Source organism: Balaenoptera ricei, chromosome 14 (genome assembly GCF_028023285.1).
Source record: "Balaenoptera ricei isolate mBalRic1 chromosome 14, mBalRic1.hap2, whole genome shotgun sequence".
Taxonomy (NCBI): Eukaryota; Metazoa; Chordata; class Mammalia; order Artiodactyla; family Balaenopteridae; genus Balaenoptera; species Balaenoptera ricei.
This window is the reverse complement of record NC_082652.1, coordinates 54,548,824-54,575,938: the sequence shown is the minus strand read 5'-3', so window position 1 is coordinate 54,575,938 and position 27,115 is coordinate 54,548,824.

The window sequence follows — 27,115 nt, the reverse complement described above, 5'->3', positions numbered from 1 at the left end:
AAGTGGCTCTTCTTTTTCAGACCTTTCATACTTTCTGGTACTGCAGGATGCTCCAGGGTCATCTTGTAATTTCCCCTGCCCAAGAACTGTAATCAAGCACTTCTCCAAAGAGACCTTGTTCCTTTTTATTAAAGATTGGTATTTAGCAAGCAAGATCTCTATGCTAGATATGCTTATTGCTACTATGGTGTCATTGCCTCTAAGTCTCGTCAGAAGACAAATGAAAAAATATATTCTTATATACTAAACCTATGCATATGCACACATTTCTTTCTTTCTCTCTATACACACACACACACACATACACACATGTACAAAAACACATAAATATATCTATCTGTTTAGCTGTACATATATAGATATATCTATATCTATATGTGTATTTATCTCCATAAACATACATATGTTGATAGAAATGCATACATATACATCTATGTATATGTCTATATTTATATCTGTATCTGTTATTATGTGTTCATACTGATACCTTGGATTCTAATCCCACATCACTGGGTTATTTTTAGCCCCTTCTTTCCTTCTTTGTAACTTCTTTCTCCAACAGAGAGAAACCTGACCTTATTATGGTTGATATACTTACTTTTTGAATTTTAATCTACAAATTAATTAGTTTCATCATTGCTAACCTATATTTCCATGAGAAATACATGACTACATAGCTGCATTTATGTACTGTTCAATTCAATTTGTCTTTATCCTCACTGTAACCAGTCTGGAGTTTATATTGCCTTTTGCCTGCTCCTTTCCTCCCCACCCTACTACTACTACTACCTTCTGGTTAGATTTCATTGTTTATTTGGAGACATATGAAATAGGTATGAAACATTAATTTTCCTTCTAGGAATAACAGCTATACAAAAAGATGTAATCAGATAAGTCTCAAGTGCTCTTCATCTGCTGTGCTAATCCCTCACCCTTTCTTCCACCTCTTTTGCTCCCATCCCCCTGAAGGCAACAAGTCTCTTTAGTTTTTGGAATATCCTTCCTGTATTGCTGTTTTATGAATAATCGGATTCCTGTGTATTTTTTATATATTTTGCAAATGAAGAATGCTATTTTATTTTATTTTATTTCCCCCCACTTACACAAATGCTTGGAATGCACTTAATATCTGGTTCATGGAGATATTCTTTATGCTTTTTATTCAGCATCATTGTACTCCAGTGTGTGACTATATTATATTCAACCACTCTTTAATGATGGACATTTAAGGTTTGTTACAATACTGTAATTGCAAATAATGCTGTAAGAAATAACATATATATATATATTCATATTTGTAGAGTTATATATTCAAAGGAGATACCTAGAAGTAGGATTTCTTTGACAAAAGGTAAATAGAGTAAGTTGTTAGGTATTGCCAATTTGCCTACCAAAAGGTTGTATCAATTTGTCTACCAAACAGCCATATATTAAGCATGACTGTTTCTTTCTCATCTTTGACAATAGAATGTGTTCTCTTCCTTTTAATTTTTTTAGACTAAAATGTAATAACTCATATCACAGTGTTATTTTAAATGTGTTTCTCTAACTATAAATAAGAGTGAACATTTATTTCATAAATCCAAGGGTCAATTTCATCTTTATTTTTATATTTATTTTTGTCATTTTTTTTCTTGATGAGTCTGGCTAAAAGTTTATCAATTTTATATTTCTTGTCAAAGAACCAGCTCTTAGTTTCATTGATATTTTCTATTTATGTTTAAGTCTCTATTTCATTTATCTGTGCTCTGATCTTTATTATTTTTCGCTGTTACTAACTTTGAGATTTGCTTTTTCTTCTTTTCATAGTTCCTTTAGTTGTAAATTTAGGTTGATTAAGATTTTTCTATTTTCCTTAGGTAGGGTTATATTGCTATAAACTTCCTTCTGAGAACTGCTTTTGCTGCATCCTACAGATTTTGGATTGCAGTATTTCCATTTTCATGTGTTTCTGGGTATTTTTGATTTTCTCTTTGGTTTATTCAGTGACCTATTATTTTCTTAGTAGCATAGTGTTTGGTCTCCATGTGTTTGTGGGGTTTTTTTAAATAGTTTATTTCCAGTCTCACAGTGTTATGGTTGGAAAAGATCCTTGATATGATTCAATGTTCTTAAATTCATTGAGACTTGTTTTGTGTCCTAGCATGTGATATGGCTTGAAGTATGTTCCATGTGCACCTGAATGTATATGCTATTGCGTTGAATGGAATGTTCTACATATATCTACTAAGTTCATTTGTTCAAATGTGTCATTTGAAGCTAGTGTTTTCTTACTGATTTTCTCTCTGGATGACATGTCCATTGATGTAAGAAGGTGTTAAAGTTCCCTACTATTATTGTGTTACTATTAGTTTTCCCCTTTACATTTGTTAGTACTTGCGTTATGTATTTAGGTACACCTATGTTAGGTGCATATATATTTACAATTGTTACACTTTCCTGTTGGATCAATCCCTTTATCACTTGTAATATGTAATGTTCATCACTTCTTTGTCTCTTGTTACAGTCTGTTTTAAAGTCTATTTTATCTGATATAAGTATTGCTACACCAGCTTTCATTTTGCTTCCATATGCATGGAATATTGCCCCCCCCCAACCCCAGTCTGTGTGTTTTTAGATGTGAAGTGAGTCTCTTTTAGGCAACATATACATGGGTCTTATTTTTGTATCCATTCTGTTGTTCCATGTCTTTTGATTGGAGCATTTAGTCATCTTACATTTAAAATAATTACTGATAGATATGTACCTGTTGCCATTTTGTTAATTGTTTTCTGATTATTTCTGTAGTCCTTTTTGGTCTTTTCTTTCTCTTTTCCTCTCTTCCCCTGTGATTTGATGACTATCTTTACTGTTCTGTTGGTTTTCCTTTCTCTTTTGTGTGTGTGTGTGTGTGTCTGTGTGTGTACGTGTGTGTGTGTCTATTATAGATTGTTGGTTTTTGGTACCTTGAGGTTTACATTTCTTAATATATAAAACTTTAAATTGATTATTTTATTTTTGAATTTTAAACTGATGGTCTCAAGTTTGAACACACTCTAACAACCTTGCATTTTTACAAACACCCACACATGTGTATTGGTTTTGGCATCACTTTTTTTTTTTAAAGATAGATTTTATTTATTTATTTATTTATTTATGCCTGTGTTGGGTCTTGAGTGTGGGCTTTCTCTAGTTGCAGTGAGGGGCGGGGGAGCCATTGCAGTGGCTTCTCTTGTTGCAGAGCATGGGCTCTAGGCATGTGGGCTTCAGTGATTGTGCCACGTGGGCTCAGTAGTTGTGGCTCATGGGCTTAGTTGCTCCACAGCATGTGGGATCTTCCCAGACCAGGGCTCGAACCCGTGTCCCCTGCATTGGCAGCTGGATTCTTAGCCACTGCGCCACCAGGGAAGCCCTGGCATCATATTTTATATCTTTTGTTTTGTGTAACCCTTAACTACTTAGTTTGAATATAGGTGATTTTACTCTTTTTGCATTTTTAACCTTCCTATTAGCTTTATAAGTGATTGATCTACTACCTTTACTATAAATTTTGCTTTGTCAATGAGATTTTCCTTTTGTAGCTTTCATATTTTTATTTGTGGTCTTTTTTTTTTAAATTTTCTACTTAGAGAATTCCTTTAACATTTCTGGTAAAGCTAGTTTAGTGGTGCTGAATGAACACTTAGCTTTTGCTTGTCTGTAAAATTCTTTATCTTGCCTTCAAATCTGAATGTTATTGTTGCTGGGTACAATATTCTTGGTTGTAGACTTTCTCCTTTCATCACTTTAAATTTATCATGTCACTTCCTTCTGGGCTGCAATGCTTTACTAGTTGTTTTTCCCTTGTTGATTTTAAATACTCTCTTTATCTTTAATTTTTGCCATTTTAAATAAAATATGTTTTGATGTGACCCTCTTTAGATTGATATTCTGTGGGACTCACTGTGCTTCCTAGACCTCAATATCTGTTTATTTTCCCAGGTTAGGGAAATTTTCACCTATTATGTTTTCAAATATATCTTCTGTCCCTTTCTCTATCTCTTCTCCCTTTCAGACTCCTATAATCCAAATATTAGTGTGCTTGATGTTGTCCCCAAAATTTCTTAATCTGTCCTCATTTGTTTTTTAATTTTTTCCCCTTCAATTTCAGTGATTTCCGCTACTCTGTCTTTCACTTCACTGATCTGTTGTTCTTCCACATCATTTAGTCTACTGTTGTTTACTTCTAGTGTATTTTTTCTTTATATTTTCTAACTCTTTGTTAAGTTTTTCACTGTGTTCTTCCATTCTTCTCCTGAGTTCATTAAGCATCTTCATAATCACTACATTGAACTCTTTATCAGGTAGATTGCTCATCTCCATTTCACTTATTTCTTCTTCTAGATTTTTATCTTTTTATTTGGAACATATTCTGTTGTTGCCTCAATTTGCCAATTTTTTTGTTGTATCTGTATGTATTAGCTAGGTTGGTTGCATATCTCAATATTAGCCTTATGTGGGATATGTCCTATGGGGCCCAGAAGTACACTCTCCTTTGGTTATCAAAGCCATATGATCTAGAGTTGTCTCTTATGTGAGATGTGTGGTCCTTTCTCTTGTGGTGGCTCTGATACAATGGGTGTGCCAGTAGGTGGGGCTAGTACACTGACCAGTTGGCTGCCAGTCTCTTCTTTGTGTGGAGGCTGCTGGCTGCTGTTGGGTGAGGCTGGATCCTGGTGCAGCTGGCTGGGTGACCCAAGTAGTCTCAGGGATGGTAGCCCAGTGATGAGCAGGGCCAGTTTCTTGCACTTCTGATTTTGAGGCCCTGGGATCCCATGGATGGTGCCAGACTACTGGCACACAGTGCCAGACTACTGGCAGACTGTGCCAGATCCCAACTCAGTTGTCTCTCAAGCTCATGGTGCCTGGGGCATTTCATGACATAATGCCTTTGAATATTAATATTTCCTCATTCCTTTTTCTGTAAGCAGTATAACGTTTTACACATTTATCCACCATATCATTCAGGTTTTCTTTCATATTCCACTTTCTTGTCTCTTTGCTATATTCTGAAAACTTTTTACAGACCTCTACTGCTTTTCATAATTTTACACTAATTCTCTCTTCAGCTGTGTTTAATATACTGTTAAATTGGTCCATTAGATATATAACTTTAGTTATTATATCTAATATCTTTAGAAATTATATATATATATTTTAAGTTTGCTTTGTCATTCCTTAAAGTATTTTTTTCTCTTTGATGCAAATATTTTCAAGCTTATCTTTTAAGAAAGATAATCTTAAAAAGAGCAAACAATAAATACAACTACCTATGAGACATGCTGATTTCGCAAAGGTAATCATGAAAAACATAAGAAGGAGGAATGAGTATTCCAAAGTACTTAGAGGAAACAAATTAAAACTAGAATGCTATGCCCAGGGGAAAACATGGGTAAAGAAAGTTAATAGTTGTTTTTTTTTGTTTTGTTTTGTTTTTTGTCAATTGCACAATGTGGACAGAGTTTCCCAATTATGTATCCTCAATGAAATACATAAGGAAATTGATTTTAAATGTAAATTATGTAAAACTAGAAAGAATGAAGAACAAAGGAAATGGTGAATATTCTGTTAAAACTAAACATCATTGACTATGTAAAAAAACAATAATAATAATGTTGTGTGATTAAAAATGACAGAATGTAATTGCACAAAACCAAAGTATTTAAATATGAATGCAATGAAGAAAGTGTAATAAAATATCGTATTACTTGAAAAAGTTGATGGTTTCGGCTTTAATAAATTAAATGTTCTAAAACAAACTCTAAAAAAATAGAGACAGAATTTATAATATCCAGTTAGGAAAGGTAAAATAAAATAATACAAACATAATCTAAAAGAAAAAATATGATAAGAATAATGGAAAAGACAAAATGGTAACAGAAAGGGGTGATTAAGTGGTAGACAAAAATCCAAGTTTCATTAACAGCCATAGATTATTAAAGAGAAATAAGATCCAAGTGAAAATATCAAATTACATTTTTAAAATCCAAAGAGTATATGTTATTTACATATACTCTTTCAAATCATATATATATATATATATATATATATATATATGTACAAAGCTGGAAAATAAAGAATGAAAAATAACCAAAACCAGACAAAGATACTAAAAAAAAAGAATATTACAGACCAATATCACTGATGAATATAGATGCAAAAATCCTCAACAAAATACTACCAAACAGAATCCAACAACACATTAAAAGAATCATACACCAGGGGCCTCCCTGGTGGTGCAGTGGTTGAGGGTCTGCCTGCCAATGTGGGGGACATGGGTTTGAGCCCTGGTCAAACTTGCTTGCTTGCTCGCTTGTGGTTACAGTATATGTACAGCCAGGGGAAGAAGACACTGGGGCTGCCAGGAAGCTGAACCTGACTTTTCTTCATTGTGGCCTCCTATTGCAATGAAAAACAATGAAGTTTTTGCTTGATGACACTAGAGGAAAACAACAAGGTTTGACCACTTCCTCAAAGGAAGAAAACGTCCTTTTTTGACACAGTGCCTACTGCTAAATTTGCAGATCTTAACTATGCATTTCAAGATTTTACAGCTCTGGCTTAACACTTTATCATCTACGAGATGCAACAGATTTGACTTTGATGTGGAGATTAGAGCTTTTGGGATCTTGGTTCCAGGCTGGAGGTTGGGGCCGAGCTCCTGTGGTGGGAGTTCTGAGTCCAAACAGCTGGACTAACAGAGAACCTCAGACCACAGGAAATATTAATCAGAGTGAGGCCTCCCAGAGGTCTTCATCTAAGCACAAAGACCTGGCTCTATCAAACTGCCAGCAAATTCCAGTGCTGGACATCTTGGGCCAATGAACCAGTAAGACAGGAATACAGCACTACGTATCAAAAATGAGAAAAAAAGAAAAAACGACAAAAAAATATGTTACAGATGAAGGAGCAAGGTCAAAACCTACAGCACCAAATAAATGAAGATGAAATTGGCAACCTACCTGAAAAATAATTCAGAGTAATGATAGGAAAGATGATCCAAAATCTCGGAAACAGAATGGAAAAAATACAAGAAACATTTAACAAGTATCTAGAAGAACAAAAGAACAAACAAACAGTGATTAACAACACAATTACTGAAAGTAAAAATTCTCCAGAAGGAAACAATAGCAGAAAAACTGAAGCAGAAGAATAGATAAGTGAGCTGGAAGATAAAAACGTGGAAATAACTGCCAGTGCCAGAATGAAAAGAATTGAGGACAGTCTCAGAGACTTCTTAGACAACATTAAATGCACCAACATTCAAATTATAGAGGGTCCCAGAAGAAAACGAGAAAAAGAAAGGGGCTGAGAAAATATGTGAAGAAATTATATTTGAACACTTCCATAACATGGGAGAGGAAATACTCCATCAAGTCCAGGAAGCACAGAAAGTACCATACAGGACAAACCTAAAGAGAAACACACCAAGACATAAATTAATGAAACTATCAATAATTAAATACAAAGAAAAAATATTAAAAACAGCAAGGGCAAAACAACAAATAACATACAAGGGAATCCCCATAAGGCTAAGAGCTGATTTTTCAGCAGAAACTCTGCAAGCCAGAAGGGAGTGTCAGTACACAGATAAAGTGATGAAAGGGGAAAAAAACTACAATCAACATTACTGTACCCAGCAAAAATCTCATTCAGGTTCGATGGAGAAATTAAAAACCTTTACAGACAAGCAAAAGCAAAGGGAGTTAAGCACCAACAAACCAGCTTTACAACAAATGTTAAAGGAACTTCTCTAGGCAGGAAACACAAGAAAGGAAAAGACCTACAATTACAAACCCAAAACAATTAAGGAAATGGTAATAGGAACATATATATTGATAATTTCCTTAAATGTAAATGGATTAAAAGCTCATACCAAAAGACATAGACTAGCTGAATGGATACAAAAACAAGACCCGTATATATGCTGACTAAAAGAGACCCAGTTCAGACCTAGTGACACATACAGACTGAAAGTGAGGGGATGGAAAAAGATATTCCATGCAAATGGAAATCAAAAGAAAGCTGGAGTAGCAATTCTCATATCAGACAAAACAGACTTTAAAACAAAGGCTGTTACAAGAGACAAAGAAGGACAATACATAATGATCAAGGGATCAATCCAAGAAGAAGATATAACAATTGTAAATATTTATGCACCCAACATAGGAGCACCTCAATACATAAGGCAAATGCTAACAGCCATAAAAGGGAAAATCGACAGTAACACAATCATAGTAGGGGACGTTAACACACCACTTTCACCAACAGACAGATCATCCAAAATGAAAATAAATAAGGAAACACAAACTTTAATTGACACATTAAACAAGATGGACTTAATTGATATTTATAGGACATTCCATCCAAAAACAACAGAATACACTTTCTTCTCAAGTGCTCATGGAACATTCTCCAGGATAGATCATACCTTGGGTAACAAATCAAGCCTTGGTAAATTTAAGAAAATTGAAATCATATCAAGTATCTTATCTGACCACAATGTTATGAGAATAGATATCAGTTACAGGAAAAAAAAATCTGTAAAAATACAAACACATGGACACTAAACAATACACTACTTAATAACACAGAGATCACTGAAGAAATCAAAGAGGAAAGCAGAACATACCTATAAACAAATGACGATAAAAACACGATGAGCCAAAACTTATGGGATGCAGCAAAGCAGTTCTAAGAGGGAAGTTTATATCAATACAATCTTATCTCAAGAAACATAAAAAAATCTCAAATACACAACACAACTTACACCTAAAGCAATTAGAGAAAGAAGAACAAAGAAAGAAAACCCAAAGTTAGCAGAAGGAAGGAAATCATAAAGATCAGATAAAAAAAAAATGAAAAACAAATGAAGAAAACAGTAGCAAAGATCAATAAAACTAAAAGCTGGTTCATTGAGAAGATAAACAAAATTGATAAACCATTAGCCAGACTCATCAAGAAAAGAAGGGAGAAGACTCAAATCAACAGAATTAGAAAATGAAAAAGAAGTAACAACTGACACTGCTGAAATACAAAAGAACATGAGAGATTACTACAAGCAACTCTATGCCAATAAAATGGACAACCTGTAAGAAATGGACAAATTATTAGAGAAGCACAACCTTCTGATACTGAACCAGGAAGAAATAGAAAATACAAACAGACCAATCACAAGCACTTAAGTTGAAACTGTGATTAAAAATCTTCCAATAAACAAAAGTCCAGGACCAAATGGCTTGACAGGCGAATTCTATCAAACAATTAGAGAAGAAATAACTCCTATCCTTCTCAAACTCTTCCAAAATATAGCAGAGGGAGGAACACTCCCGAATTCATTCTACGAGGCCACCATCACCCTGATACCAAAACCAGACAAAGATGTCACAAAAAAAGAAAACTACAGGCCAATATCTCTGAGGAACATAAATGTAAAAATCCTCAAAAAAAAAAAAAATACTACCAAAGAGAATCCAACAGCACAATAAAAGGATCATACACCATAATCAAGTGGGGTTTAGGCCAGGAATGCAAGGATTCTTCGACATATGCAAATCAATGTGATACATCATGTTAACAGTTTGAAGGATAAAAACAGTAAAATAATCTCAACAGATGCAGAAAAAGCTTTTGACAATATTCAACACCGATTTATGACAAGAACCCTCCAGAAAGTAGGCATAGAGGGAACTTACCTCAACATAATAAAGGCCATATATGACAAACCCACAGCCAATATCATCCTCAATGGTGAAAAATTAAAACCATTTCCTGTAAGATTAAAAAAGACAAGATGGCTCACTCTAACCTCTATTTTTCAACATAGTTTTAGAAGTTTTAGCCACAGCAATCAGAGAAGAAAAAGAAATAAAAGGAATCCAAATTGGAAAAGAAGAAGTAAAGCTGTACACTGTTTGCAGGTGACATGATACTAAACATAGAGAATCCTAAAGATGCTACCAGAACACTACTATAGCAAATCAATGAATTTGGTAAAGTAGCAGGACACAAAATTAGTGCACAGAAATATCATGTATTCCTATACACTTATGATGAAAATTCTGAAAGAGAAATTAAGGAAACCCTCCAATTTACCATTGTAACAAAAGGAATAAAAAATACCTAGGAATAAACCCACCTAAGGAAATAGAACACCTGTATGCAGAAAACTATGACACTGATGAAAGAAATTAAAGATGATACCAACAGATGGAGAGATATACCATATTCTTGGATTGGAAGAATCAATATTGTGAAAATGACTATACTACCCAAAGCAATCTACAGATTCAATGCAATCCCTATCAAATTACCAATGGCATTTGTATGGAACTAGAACAAAACAATCTTAAAATTTGTATGGAGACACAAAAGACCCCAAATAGCAAAAGCAGTCCTGAGAGAAAAAAACAGAGCTGGAGGAATCAGACTCCCTGACTTCAGACTATACTACAAAGCTACAGTAATCAAGACAATATGGTACTGGCACAAAAACAGAAACATAGATCAATGGAACAAGATAGAAATCCCAGAGATAAACCCACGTATCTATGGTCAACTAATCTCTGACAAAGGAGGCAAGGATATACAATGGAGAAAAGACAGTCTCTTCAATAAGTGGTGCTGGGAAACCTGGACAGCTACACGTAAAAGAATGAAATTAGAACACTCCCTAACAAACACCATACACAAAACTAAGCTCAAAATGGATTAGAGACCTAAATGTAACACCGGACACTCTAAAACTCTTAGAGGAAAACATAGGAAGAACACTTTTTGACATAAGTCACAGCAAGATCTTCTTTGATCCACCTCCTAGAGTAAAGGAAATAAAAACAAAAATAAACAAATGGGTCCTAATGAAACTTCAAAGCTTTTGCAGAGCAAAGGAAACCATAAACAAGAGGAAAAGACAATCCTCAGAATGGGAGAAAATATTTGCAAATGAATCAATGAACAAAGGATTAATCTCCAAAATATATAAACAGCTCATGCAGCTCAATATTAAAAAAAAACCAAACAATCCAATCCAAAAATGGGCAGAAGACCTAAATAGACATTTCTCCAAAGAAGACATACAAATGGTCAAGAAGCACATGAAAAGCTGCTCAACATCACTAATTATTAGAGTAATGCAAATCAAAACTGCAATGAGGTATCACCTCACACCAGTCAGAATGGCCATCATCAAAATGTCTACAAAAACAAATGCTGGAGAGGGTGTGGAAAAAAGGGAACCGTCTTTCTCTGTTGGTGGGAATGTAAATTGATACAGCCACTATGGAGAATAGTATGGATGTTTCTTAAAAATCTAAAAATAGAACTACCGTATGACCCAGCAATCCCAGTACTGCACATATACCCTGAGAAAACCATAATTCAAAAAGAGTCATGTACCACAATATTCATTGCAGCACTGTTTACAATAGCCAGGACATGGAAACAACCTATGTGTCCATTGACATATGTATGGTTAAAGATGTGACACACATATACAATGGGATATTACTCAGCCATAAAAATAAATGAAATTGAGTTATTTGTAGTGAGGTGGATGGACCTAGAGTCGGCTATACAGAGTGAAGTAAGTCAGAAAGATAAAAACGAATATGGTATGCTAACACATATATATGGAATCTAAAAAAAAAAAAAAAAAAAAAAAAAGATAATGGTTTTGATGAACCTAGGGGTGGGACAGGAATCAAGTTGTAGACATAGATAATGGACCTGAGGACACAGGGAGGGGAAAGTGTAAGCTGGGACAAAGTGAGAGAGTAACATTAACATATATACACTACCAAATGTAAAATAGATAGCTAGTGGGAAACAGCTGCATAGCACAGGGAGATCAGCTGGGTGCTTTGTGACCACCTAGAGGGGCGGGATAAGGAGGCTGGGAGGGAGACGCAAGAGGGAGGGTATATGGGGATATACAAATGCATATAGCTGCCTCACTTTGTTATACAGCAGAAACTAACACAACATTGTAAAGCAATTATACTCCAATAAAGATGTTAAAGGAAAAAAGGAAAAAAAAATAATGAAGCCAGTATAGATATATTACTATCAGACAAAATATGTTATACTGGAAAGCATTACAAAATTTAGAGGGTTTATGCCTAATAACATAATATCAAAATATAAAAGGAAATATTGACATATTTTCAAGAAGAACAAATATAATATTACAGTGAGAAATTTGAGCATATGATTTTCAATAATTGATTGATTAATAAATAAAATCTTTACGTATACAGAAGATTTTAACAGGCTTGGCCTAAAGGAGATTTTATATATGTATATGTACACACATACACACACACACACATATACGTGTATGTATAAATATATATATATATGTGGATGTACAGTTTTCCAGTTTTTAGTTGAAATGTCATATATGTAACATTTATGTACACACACCACACATATCGGTGTGTTTTGTGTGTATAATTGTATCTAATGACTGGGAAGTAAACAATATTACCTGCATATATGGAAATTTTACAGTAAATCATCATATACTCTAACAATGGCAAATTCTAAAATGCTGTAAGCACAATGAAGCTAAGTTAAAACTGCATACTATAAAAAGAAAAATTGTGTGTGTTTTAATATTGAGAAATACACATACATACTTTCAGTTTCTGATTCAACATTTAAATTTGAATCAGAAACTGAAATTATGTACTTGTCTTCTTGGGATTCATCATTCCCATACTTATGACAAGAAAAAGCTGGACAACTCAATACGAACAACTCTTCTAGGTCCCCTTAGAAAACTGAAGACACAGGGCAAGGTGCCTTCAGAGAAACGCAGGACGTGAGGTTTGCTTACCTAAAGGAAATGTGACTAAGATGCCATAAACTGGGCAAACAGTTAACTAGCAACTTTGATGAATTGCTGGAGACTGAGTGTGAACTTTCATGAGAGAAACTTCTGGGGGCTGCAGTATTACTGGAACCCACACTTTTACAAGTTTTTCTCCTGGTAACCCACCGAGTTTTCATAGGGAGGATCCAAGAAAGTGTGATCCTGGCAGGGGAAGAGGAAGAGAAAATATTGTGAAACAATCTCCATGACAGACTCTTCTCCCTAACAAAGACTTCACTTCCAGGATGAAGGACTTTGCCAGAGGGCAACACTAAAATCTCCTCAAGGGAATGTACCTCCACTGCAGTTCTGCTTTAGCCTTTGTAATCTCACCTAAGAAGTGAACAAGTAAATTCATATCTTACAAAAACTGTAGAGAATAAAAAAAGAAAAAGAATACAAAAGAAAAAGGAATAAAAAACATATAGAATAAAAAGAATACCCTCAACTCATTTTATAATGCTAATAAGACCTTGATATGAAAAGTTGATAAAGACAAAATGAGTAAAGGTAATATAGGACAATTTTAATCTTAAATCTTGGTGCAAAATTATTAATAAAATATTAACATCTACAATCCACAACATATGAAAGGAAAACTTCCTGATATCCAAGTTGGATGTTCTCTAGAAATGTCATAGAAGTTTATCTTTAGGAAGTAAGTTTAGATTGGGTCTGCAAACAAAGAAATAAACCCCCCTGAAATATAGAGCCCTGTAGAGTCTGACAGTCACTTCCTTTAAGATGGTAACTTAAAAACACTAGTGGGTTAAAAAGATAATTACCTATAAAACTAATTAAAATGCAGATTCCAGGGCTCCACTCAAAGAAATTCTGCTTTAGTGAATCTGGCTAGAGAAGAGAAAGCTAAAATTTTAACTAGTACTTTAAGTAACATTTACATTTATAAATGTTTTAGGCTGCTCTGTAGAAATGTAGTTGACTCTTGTGTATTGTGCTCACAATCTGCCACCTTATCAAACTCCAAGTTTTTAATTTTGCTATAGAAACTTTTGTACTTTTTGTTTAGACAGTTGTATGATATAAAATAATAGGGTAATATTTCCATCTTTCCAATGTCTATTTGGTTGTTTCTTGTCTTATGTGCTGGCTAGTGTCCCCAGTATAATGTTGAATTAAAGTAGTGACAGATGGTATGTTTACTTTGTTCCTTATTTTGAAGTAAATGCTTATAAGTTTCTCCCATTTATGATAATGTTTGATTTGGATCATAGATACCCTTTAAAAAACTTAAGAAAATTTCTATTAATCATACTCTTCTAAAGGTTTTAATCATAAATATATGCTGAATTTACTAAATGATTTTTTTCAGTACCTATTTTGACAATTTTATAGTTTCATACTAGTAGTCTTTTAAAAAAGGTGTTTTTAGACTTCATTTAAAAAAAAAAAAAAAAAAAAAAAAACTTCCCTAAGAAGAAATATTTCCTAGGAGACTCCTTAGACTTTAGGAAGCCCCCAAAATGTTTTCTTGAATCTATTATGTCAGTTTACCAGACATGCCTAGAAAAGTCTAATCCCTGCAAAGGACAAATATAGCTTAACTCAAATTGAGACTGAGGTGGCATTTAATGCATTTTTTTTAGGAGGGGGCATACAAATTTCAAATGCTAACTATATTAGGTGCCTTTGACTTCATGTGAATTTTATGTATATAAAATATTTTGTGTATATAAAAGAAAAAAAAAAGCATTGCTTATGACTGAGAAAACCTGAGTCTTAGTTTTGGTACCACTGTTGGTTTGATCCCACTTAACATCATAGTATCTTAGTTTACTCTAACTCCATAAAAGAGAAGTAATCATATTCATCCTATTCATAGTATCACCCAACTGATTAACCTCAATAATGATTATGACAGCTCTAAATGTATAACATGCAACACTAATTTAAATAATTTGTTTGGACAGTGGGGAGGAAAAATACTGGTGAACCTGAGAAAATAGGTGGAGTGATGTGGGTGATAACGAGATTAGAGAAAGTGCAAGTTAAAGGACAGAAAATAACTACAAATCCAGAGACAGAGGTAAATTAATGCATCTATTTTTTTTTTTCAACTGTTGGCGGTGGAATTACTGTTTCTGGAGAATTTTAGTCATGCTCCTTACTTTATTCACACCCAATATCTTTCCCTGTCATTCCACAGATGTTCAGTTAAGAAATAGGTATAAGGAACACCAATCAGATCACTTCCTAGACATAAAGTACATAAGGCAACCTCAGTACTCAGCTTTTCAAAAATCAAATAACTGAAACTCCTGAAATTCAGGAGTTTCAATAAACTCACAGACGGCTCAGGCAATTTCAGTGATGGAGGTATTGTTTTGGAGATTGACATGTAGTTTATAAGTATTAGGTTAAAGGAACAAAAAAAATCTTTATTAAAAAAAAAAGAAATTAATGAAAAACTAATTAAAGTTTTATAGAAAACATTCTCCTCAGCTGGAACTGCCAGTAATCAGACCTGGAGACAAACAGTATGAAGGGACTAGACTGTCAAAAAGAAATTGCAGGTGTGACCAGGGGAAAGATCAGTAGGGGAAAGGATTTGGCCCCTAGGACCAGTTCCAAGACATAGTAATTGTGAGAAGCAACCCAGTCTCTGGATTGTGGGAGCAGAGGGAGGATCTGGGCTGGGCGAGTTTACATGGTTTGTTCAGTCTGTCTCTGTTCCTCCTTCCACAATAGTTTGTACCACCTCATCCACTAGAAAGAAAAAAAATGTTCCCTCTGCTTCACATTTTTAGCTGCCAGTTTTTCATTTGCCCACCATATACTCCCCTTTGTCTGAGAGTCACACCTATAGGTACTGAGTGGAAAAATTGTGTTTGTTCATTTTTCTCATTCATGAATTCATTTATTCAATATATTTATGGAGAGGCATTATGCTATTGCTAAATGATGCTAAATGAAGGCAGATCTGATCTCTGCACCAAGGAAATTTTGTTTAAAAATGCAATCAGTGAGCAATGAAGAATTTTAAATAATGAAACATTGTTGGAATAACTCCATGCTCATGACCATTTTCTTTGGTCAGCTGTTATTGAACAGCTGTTCAACCGTTATTGAACCAAACTTGGGTCTGCTCATCTGCGTACAGCATTGCTAATTTACAGACACCATGTTGTGGTGATGGAAAGTGAGGCATTTATTGCAGGTGCCAAACAAGGAGTGCTGGTAGCTAGTGCTCAAAAGTCTTGAATGCCCCCAGCGGCTTTCAGGGAAAGGGTTTTAAAGACAGGGTGAGGGAGAGCATTGCAGGGTGCATGCTCAGTGGTCAGTTAGTAGATGTTCTTCTGATTTGTTGGTGGTAAAGTAATTGGTAATCAATATCATCAATCTTCTGGTTTAAACAGGTCTGGGGTCTATGTGCTTGTGGTAAGCATACAGTTAACTTCTTCCCTTGGTGGGGGTTTCAGTATCTGCAAAACAGCTCAAGGGATAGATATGGCTCAGAATATTATCTATAGTCCTTGAGGAAAAACTAAAGACCCTTGACTTTAATTACTAAACTATTATTATTTTGTCCCTCTTGACTGTTTTCTTTTCTTTCTGCATTTCCATATTTCTCTTATTAAATGTGTTCTTTGAAACTTGGGGAAGGCTTAGGAGGCTAAATTTTTCTACAAACAAGAGGCAGATGGAGGACATGGTGGGTGAAGTCTGTCCTGGGAAGCCACCATAGGGTCCCGCTTAGTTATAGCACCACTTCCAATCTCAGTTCCTTCTCCCTTGTTCAGCTCCCACAATAGGGAATATAAAGTCATATGTCTGGTCTTCTAACCACAGTTGAGAGAGGCATGAAACCCAGTTCCTGATAAGAAGATAAAAGGATAAATATCTTAGGGTCTTTTAAATTTCCAGTAAGAAGAAAAGAAGCAAAGGAAGCATGCTGGCCCCACCTCTTTTCCCCTTCCTCTACCTTGAGTATAAAGTTATACCTTCAGGTGAGTCAGCTATCATGTGACCATGGGACAACAAACAGTAGTCAAAAGCCAATGTGATCTGGATAGTGAAGCAAAACAATAGCACATGACTTTGTTTTTATTACCACAGAACGGGTGAACCAATGCCAGCAGATTTTTTGTTGCAAAGGAAAAATAAACCTATTTATTGATAATATTGGTAGTTGGGTTCTCTTTGGTTATTAAAAGCTGATAATTAGGAATATACTCCTAATGATACAATAGCTTTTCATGTTGGCTGCTTTGAAGAACACTTGTCTTCTTTGAATGGATATAGTCTACTATGTTTGCTTAAAAAATCAATCTCATTACATTATAATCTTACTTCAAGTACCAATAATCCTTTCACCAATACAGCACCATATTTGAAATCACCAACTCCGTACCAGTGAATGAAGACTTTCTGCCCCCAAAATACATATTATTGAAAGTTATATTAAAATCATAACAAATTAAACAAGTCTTTATTTTTATATCTCCTTTTTGGATGGTCTGTGGAAATTTGGAATTGGGTTTTTCCATTTCTTATGAATGTCCTGGAGGTGCATTTTTCTATGACACGGTCTCTAATGACTCAACAGGCTAAATTCTGAATTCATAATTCAGCACAGCAGCTGAATTATGAATACAAGCACCCCCTTTCTTTGTGTGTATAAGAGAGAGAGAAAAAAATAAAATAAAACTTCACACACTACTCAGCTTTGTACAAATTAGTATTAGTTACAGACCCAGCGCTAAGTCAAGTATTTTGAGATGCTAGTCCATGAATAATAATGTCATCCAAGCACAATAATTAATAGAACAGGAGAATGCTCCCTGAAGAGGAGACATAGTACTGCAAGGAGAGAGAAGACCTCGCCTTTCAAATGTGTCTGATACAGATGCTTGAACTTTGATTTCTAAAGGTGGGGGTGAGGTAAAATGAATTATACTTCATTAGCAATGTGAAAGGAGACACAGCCTCCAGTCTCTAGAGAAACAGCTTTTAATTGTTAAATTCCCAGCATTCTCTGGTGGATGGCAAGCCAGATTCTCTGCCTTGATTTTGCAGAGTACAGGTGTCATTTTTTTCTTTCCGTGATTGGTTATAATTTTCTTCTCCTGTCTGTCATGATTATTGCTGTTATTTATTAAATTATGCAACACTGTTCATACATAGAACACAAGGCTTTGTGGCCAAATTAGCAGCCAATATGCACATGCCCATCTATTACCCTTTAGCATTCAACTTCCAGTCTGGTTAGGCTGCATTCCCAGTCATGTTTTCTCACTCAACCTCAATGTCTCATCTATAAAATGGAAAGGCACAGTGCCATATTTTCTCATGCCTAGTGTTATGTGAAGAATGGCATTCTTCGTGTTTGTTTGTTTTTATCCCATTTAATTATAAGATATATTTTAAGCTGCCTATAGAATATATGATGAAATAAGTATTAGGTTGAGAGACAATAAAGCAAAAATAAACATTGAAATAAATCGAGGTGAAAAATAACAAATGGAAAAGAATAAAAAAAAAACACAATGTGGGGAGAGCTTCAAGATGGCGGAAGAGTAAGACGTGGACATAACCTTCCTCCCACAAATACATCAGAAATACATCTACATGTGAAACAACTCCTACAGAACATCTACTGCATGCTGGCAGAAGACCTCAGACCTCCCAAAAGGCAAGAAACTCCCTGCATACCTAGGTAGGGCAAAAGGAAAAAGAAAAAACAGAGACAAAAGAAGAGGGACAGGACCTGCACCAATGGGAGGGAGCTGTGAAGGACAAAAGGTTTCCACACACTAGAAAGCCCCTTCATGGGTGGAGACTGCAGGTGACAGAGGAGGAAGATTCGGAGCCACAGAGGAGAGCACAGCAACAGGGGTGCAGCGGGGAAAGCAGAGAGATTCCCGCATAGAAGATCAGTGCCAACCAGCAATCATCAGCCTGAGAGGCTTGTCTGCTCACCCGCCAGGGCGGATGGGTGCTGGGACCTGAGGCTCTGGCTTCGGTCGGATTCCAGGGAATGGACTGGGGTTGGCTGTGTGAATACAGCCTGAAGGGGGGTAGTGAGCCACAGCTAGCCAGGAGGGACTCCAGGAAAAGGTCTGGAACTGCAGAAGAGGCAAGAGACTTTTTCTTGCCTCTTTGTTTCCTGGTGCCTGAGGAGAGGGGATTAAGAGTGCCGCTTAAAAGAGCTCCAGAGATGGGTGCAAGCCATGGCTAACAGAGCAGAACCCAGAGACAGGCATGAGACACTAAGGCTGAAACTGCAGGCAACAAGAAGCCTGTGTGCAAGCACAGGTCACTATCCACACCTCCCCTCCCAGGAGCCTGTGCAGCCTACCACTGCCAGCATCCTGTGATGCAGGAACAACTTCCCCAGGAGAACGCACGGCATGCCTCAGGCTGGTGCAATGTCATACTGGCCTCTGCCACCGCAGGCTCACCCCACATTCCCTACCACTCCCTCCCCCCCGCCTGAGTGAGCCAGAGCCCCCGAATCAGCTGCAACTTTAACACTGTCCTGTATAAGTGAAGAAAAGATGCCCTCGGGTGACCAACACGCAGAGGTAGGGCCAAATCCAAAGCTGAATCCCAGGAGCCATACAAACGAAAAGGAAAAAGGGAAAACTCTCCCAGCAGCCAAAGGAGCACCGGATTAAATCTCCACAGTCAACTTGATGTACCCTGCAACTGTGGAATACCTGAATAGACAACAAATCATCCCAAATTGAGGAGGTAGACTTTGGGAGCAATGATATATATAATTTTTTTACCTTTTTCTCATTTTGTGAGTGTGTATGCATATGTTTCTGTGTGTGATTTTGTCTGTATAGCTTTGTTTTACCATTTGTACTAAGTACTGTCTGTCTGGTTATTTTTTTTGTTTGTTTGTTTTTGTTTTTTTTTTTGTTTTTAGGTTAGTTTTCAGTGCATATTATAATTGGTGGATTTGTTTTTTGGTTTGGTTGTTCCCTTCTTTCTTTCCTTTTAATTACTTTTAAAAACTTTTTTTAATAATTACTTTTTGTTTTTTATTTTAATAACTTTTTAATATAATTTAATTTAATTTAATTTTATCTTTTTCTATCTTTCTTTCTTTTTTTCTCCCTTTCATTCTGAGCCATGTGGATGACAAGCTGTTTGTGCTCCAGCCAGGCATCAGGGCTGTGCCTCTAAGGTGGGAGAGCCAAGTTCAGGACATTGGTCCACCAGAGACCTCCTAGCTCCATGTAATATCAAACAGCAAAAAACTCTCAGAGATCTCCATCTCAACTCCAAGACCCAGCTCCACTCAAGGAACGAAAGCTACAGTGCTGGACACCCTATGCCAAACAACTAGCAAGACAGGAACACAAAACCACCCATTAGCAGAGAGGCTGCCTAAAATCATATTAAGGTCACAGACAGTCCAAAACACACCACCAGATGTGGACCTGTTCACCAGAAAGACAAGATCCAGCCTCATCCACCAGAACACAGGCACTAGTCCCCTCCACCAGGAAGCCTACACAACCTACAGAAACAATCTTAGTCACTGGGGAGAGACACCAAAAACTACAGGAACTACGAACCTGAAGCCTGTGGAAAGGAGACCCCCAAAGCAGTAAGTTAAGCAAAATGAGAGGAAAAAGAAACACACAGCAGAAAACGAGCAAGGTAAAGACCCACCAGACCTAAAAAATGAAGAGGAAATAGGCAGTCTACTGAAAAAGAATTCAGAATAATGATAGTAAAGATGATACAAAATCTTGGAATTAGAAAGTAGAAAATAAAAGAAACGTTTAAGAAGGACCTAGAAGAACTAAAGAGCAAACAAGCAGTCATGAACAACACAATAAATGAAATTAAAAATTCTCTAGAAGGGATCAATAGCAGAATAACTGAGGCAGAAGAACGGATAAGTGACCTGGAAGATAAAATAGTGGAAATAACTACTGCAGAGCAGAATAAAGAAAAAAGAATGAAAAGAACTGAGGACAGTCTCAGAGACCTCTGGTACAATATTAAACACACCAACATTCGAAATATAGGGGTCCCAGAAGAAGAAGAGAAAAAGAAAGGGACTGAGAAAATATTTGAAGAGATTATAGTTGAAAACTTCCCTAATATGGGAAAGGAAATAGTAATCAAGTCCAGGAAGCACAGAGAGTTCCATACAGGATAAATCCAAGGAGAAACACGGCAAGACGCATATTAATCAAACTATCAAAAGTTAAATATAAAGAAAAAAAATTAAAAGCAGCAAGGAAGGGAAAAGCAACAAATAACATAAAAGGGAATCCCCATAAGGTTAACAGCTGATTTTTCAGCAGACATTCTGCAAGCCAGAAGGGAGTGGCAGGATATATTAAAAGTGATGAAAGGCAAAAACCTACAACAAAGATTACGCTACCCAGCAAGGATCTCATTCAGATTTGATGGAGAAATTTAAAGCTTTACAGACAAGAAAAAGCTAAGAGAATTCAGCACCACCAAACCAGCTTTACCACAAATGCTAAAGGAACTTCTCTAGGCAGGAAACACAAGAGAAGGAAAAGACCTACAAAAACAAACCCAGAACAATTAAGAAAATGGTAATAGAAACATGCATATCGATAATTACCTTAAATGTAAATGGATTAAAGGCTCCAACCAAAAGACATAGACTGGCTGAATGGACACAAAAACAAGACCTGTATATATGCTGTCTACAACAGACTCATTTCAGAACTATGGACACATAGAAAGTGAGAGGATGGAAAAGATATTCCAAGCAAATGGAAAATAAAATAAAGCCGGAATAGCAGTTCTCATATCAGACAAAATAGACTTTAAAACAAAAACTATTACAGGAGACAAAGAAGGACACTACATAATGATCAAGGGATCAATCCAAGAGGAACATATAACAATTGTCAATATTTATGCACCCAACATAGGGGCACCCCAATACATAAGGCAAATACTAACAGCCATAAAATGGGAAATCTACAGTAACACAATCATAGTAGGGGATTTTAACACCCTACTTTCACCAGTGGACAGATCATCCAAAATGAAAATAAATAAGGAAAAACAAGCTTTAAATGATACATTTAAAAAGATGGACATAACTGATGTTTATAGGATATTCCATCCAAAAACAACAGAATACACTTTCTTCTCAAGTGCTCTTGGAACATTGTCCAGGGTAGATCATATCTTGGGTCACAAACCAAGCCTTGGTAAATTTAAAATAATTGAAATCATATCAAGTATCTTTTCTGACCACAACGCTATGAGACTAGATATCAATTACAAGAAAAAATCTGTAAAAAATACAAACACATGGAGGCTAAACAATATACTACTTAATAACTAAGATATCAGTGAAGAAATCAAAGAGAAAATCAAAAAAGACCTAGAAGCAAAGGACTATGAAAACACGAAAATGCAAAACATATGGCATTCAGAAAAAGCAGTTCTAAGAGGGAAGTTTATAACAATACAATCCTACCCTAAGAAACAAGAAACATCTCAAATAAACAACCTAACTTTACACCTAAAGAATTAGAGAAAGAAGAACCAAGAAACCCCAAAGTTAGCAGAAGGAGAGAAATCATACAGATCATATCAGAAATAAATGAAAAAGAAATGAAAGAAAAGATAGCAAAGGTAAATAAAACTAAAAGCTGGTTCTCTGAGAAGATAAACAAAATTGATGAACCATTATCCAGACTCATCAAGAAAAAAAGGGAGAAGACTCAAATCAATAGAATTAGAAATGAAAAAGGAGAAGTAACAACTGACACTGCACAAATACAAAGGATCATGAGAGATTACTACAAGCATCTATATGCCAATAAAATGGACAACCTGTAAGAAATAGACAAATTCTTAGAAATGCACAACGTGCCGAGACTGAACCAGGAAGAAATAGAAAATATAAACAGACCAATCACAATCACTGAAATTGAAACTGTGATTAAAAACCTTCCAACAAACAAAAGCCCAGGACCAGATGGCTTCACAGGCGAATTCTATCAAACATTTAGAGAAGAGCTAACACCCATCCTTCTCAAACTCTTCCAAAATATAGCAGAGGGAGGAACACTCTCAAATGTGTTCTACGAGGCCACCATCACCCTGATACCAAAAGCAGACAAAGATGTCACAAAAAAAGAAAACTACAGGCCAATATCACTGATGAACACAGATGCAAAAATCCTCAACAAAATACTAGCAAACAGACTCCAACAGCACATTAAAAGGATCATGCAACATGATCAAGTGGGGCTTATCTCAGGAATGCAAGGATTCTTCAATATATGCAAATCAATCCATGTGATACACCATATTAACAAATTGAAGTAGAAAAACCATATGATCATCTTAATAGATGCAGAGAAAGCTTTCGACAAAATTCAACACCCATTTATGATAAAAACCCTCCAGAAAGTAGACATAGAGGGAACTTACCTCAACATAATAAAGGCCATATATGACAAACCCACAGCCAACATCATCCTCAATGGTGAAAAACTGAAAACATCTCCACAAGATCAGGAACAAGACGAGGTTGCCCACTCTCGCCACTATTATTCAAGATAGTTTTGGAAGTGTTAGCCACAGCAATCAAAGAAGAAAAAGAAATAAATGGAATCCAAATTGGAAAAGAAGAAGTAAAGCTGTCAGTGTTTACAGATGACATGATAGTATACATAGAGAATCCTAAAGATGCTACCAGGAAACTACTAGAGGTAATCAATGAATTTGGTAAAGTAGCAGGATACAAAGTTAATGCACAGAAACTTCTTGCATTCCTATACACTAATGAAGGAAAATCTGAAAGTGAAATTAAGAAAACAATAGCATTTACCATTGCAACATAAAGAATAAAATACCTAGGAATAAACCTACCTAAGGAGGCAAAAGACCTGTGTGCAGAAAATTATAAGACACTGATGAAAGTAATTAAAGATAATACAAATAGATGGAGAGATATACCATGTTCTTGAATTGGAAGGATCAACATTGTGAAAACGACTATACTACCCAAAGCTATCTACAGATTCAATGCAATCCCTATCAAACTGCTACTGGAATTTTTCACAGAACTAGAACAAAAATTTCACAATTTTTATGGAAACACAAAGACCCTGAATAGCCAAAGCAATCTTGAGAAAGAAAAACGGAGCTGGAGGAATCAGGCTCCCGTAGTTCAGACTATACTACAAAGCTACAGTAATCAAGGCAGTATGGTACTGGCACAGAAACAGAAATAAAGATCAATGAAACAGGATAGAAAACCCAGAGATAAACCCATGCACAGTTGGTCATACTATCTTTGATAAAAGAGGTAAGACTATACAATGGAGAAAAGACAGCCTCTTCAATAAGTGGTGCTGGGAACACTGGACACCTACATTGTAAAAGAATGAAATTAGAACATTCTCTAACACCATACACAAAAATAAACTCAAAATGGATTAAACACCTAAATGTAAAGCCAGGCACTATCAAACTCTTAGAGGAAAACATAGGCAGAACACTGTATGACAGAAATCACAGCATGATCCTTTTTGACCCACCTCCTAGAGAAATGGAAATAAAAACAAAAATAAACAAATTGGACCTAATGAACCTTGAAAGCTTTTGCACAGCATAGGAAACCATAAACAAGACAAAAAGACAAACTTCAGAATGGGAGAAAATATTTGCAAATGAAGCAACTGACAAAGGATTAATCTCCAAAATTTACAAGCTGCTCCAAAGAAGATATACAGATTGCCAACAAACAAATGAAAGTATTCTCAAGATCATTAATCATTAGACAGATGCAAATCAAAACCACAATGCAATATCATCTCACACTAGTCAGAATGGCCATCATCAAAAAATCTATAAACAATAAATGCTGTAGAGGGTGTGGAGAAAAGGGGACCCTCATACACTCTTGGTGGGAATGTAAATTGATACAGCCACTATGGAGAACAGTATGGAGGATCCTTAAAAAACTAAGTATAGAACTACAATATGACCCAGAAATCCCACTACTGGGCATATACCCTGAGAAAACCATAATTCATAAAGAGTCATGTACCACAATGTTCATCGCAGCTCTATTATAATAGCCAGCACATGGAAGCAACCTTAGTGTCCATCATCAGATGAATGGATAAAGAAGAGGTGGCACATATATACAATGGAATATTACTCAGCCATAAAAAGAAACAAAATTGAGTTATTTGCAGTGAGGTGGATGGACCTAGAGTCTGTCATACAGAGTGAAGTAAAGTAGAAAGAGAAAAAGAAATACCGTATGCTAACACATAGATATGGAATCTAAAAAAAAAAAAAAAAAAAAAAAGATCATGAAGAACCTAGGGGCAAAACGGGAATAAAGATGCAGACCTACTAGAGAATGTATTTGAGAACACAGGGAGGGGGAGGCATAAGCTGGGACAAAGTGAGCGAGTGGTAGTTTATATATGGACATATATACACTACCAAATATAAAATAAATAGTTAATGGGGAGCAGTCACATAGCACAGGGAGATCAGCTGGGTGCTTTGTGATCAGCTAGAAGGGTGGGATAGGGAGGGTGGGAGGAAGGCAGACGCAAGAGGGAAGAGATATGAGGATATATATATATACATATGTATGACTGATTCACTTTGTTGTAAAGCAGAAACTAACATACCATTGTAAAGCAATTATACTCCAATAAAAATGTTAAAAAAAACACAATGTGTAAAATTGGTTTTCTGAGATATGTGTACAATGAGAATTTGCAAAACTTCTGAGAATGAGTGATAAATGTATCTCTGAGCTAGTAGTAGAAAAGCAGAAAAGGCAAAGAGGAATGAATATTCCACTGGAGATACAATTCACAAATGAAATAAGATGGTTAGTACACCTCTTGAGAACTTAGTAATAACCTAGTGGAAAGACTGTAATTTTCTCACAAGATATTACTGTGCTGGCTCCAAAACATTTTTTTAAGTGTGATATAGACCTTAAAATTGAAAGCAATAGTAAGTGATCAGAATTACAGAATGGACATTTTTCAAAGTAAGCCACTTTGACCTTAGAAAAATCTCAAACCCATAAAATCTGTATTTTTTAATAAATAACTTCTTGGTGAATCCTTGGTAGTAAATTTCATACAAACTTTACCCTTCAGTAATTAAATCAATAAATTATTCTACGCTATGTGGCTTTTAGATACAAAATAAATTTTGGAGGGGATTTGACAGAAAAGTTGATTTTCTTTTCTTTCAGTTTTTAGTCTCAGCTGTTCTTTCAGGAGAGGAATTCAATAGTATAAGTATTCATTCTTCCAGCTGATTCTGAATTGATGACAGTAACACCATATTACCAGTTTTGATGGGAATGATTAACTCAATGCTTTTTATAGCTTGACAAAGATGTGGGGGATAGATGCTAGGATGCATGCAGTAGTTACTACATTACACATCAAAATAGTCCATTTAATGATACTATTTTGGTGCAAAGAACTTTGATATTTATAACAATACCATTGCTCCAAAATACTTCAAGCATTATTCCTATCATTTCCTAACAGTAGCCGCAATATAAACCTGTACCTGACTCTGACTCACTCTCCATCCGTAAGTCTCAACTCATCTTTGATCCCACCCAGCATTGACCCACCATATAGCCTTTAATTTTTTATTTCACAAACCTGTTAAATCTACCTAAACCTATTCACTCTTATTTGAACATGACAGGATCTCTCACACATCCTTTCCACATGCTATTCTTATGACTCTCTTCAGTCAAGTCGGCCACCTTTTTTAACCTATGTGCCTGTGACTTCCTCAGTGAAACCTCTGAAATTTCCTTGTACTCCAGAAACGTTTTGTTCATATAGCTATTAGAGCTCCTAAAAATCATGTTTTGTAATTGTTTGTATATTGTGTCTCCACTATACATCATTCTCTTTAGTGTTAATAACAGTGAATAATTCATCTTTGAATTTGAAGAACCAAGTAGAAACCAAAAGATATGATTGCTGTCCCAAGGCTTTTTATAAAAATAATAGAATGAATGAATAAATGAGTGAACATATTAAATGAAAGTCAGTGAGGTCTTTCGAAGGAATGCCAGGAATCAACTTTCATGCAGGAAGAAGTTGCAGTTGGAATTGGAGAGACTGATGTGGGAGGAACACAGCAGAGGCTGTTGGAGCTCCTAAAATCCTATAGCTTCCTCCTCTCTGCTTCCACATGTGTTAGGCCCTGACCAGGGGCTCTATCTCT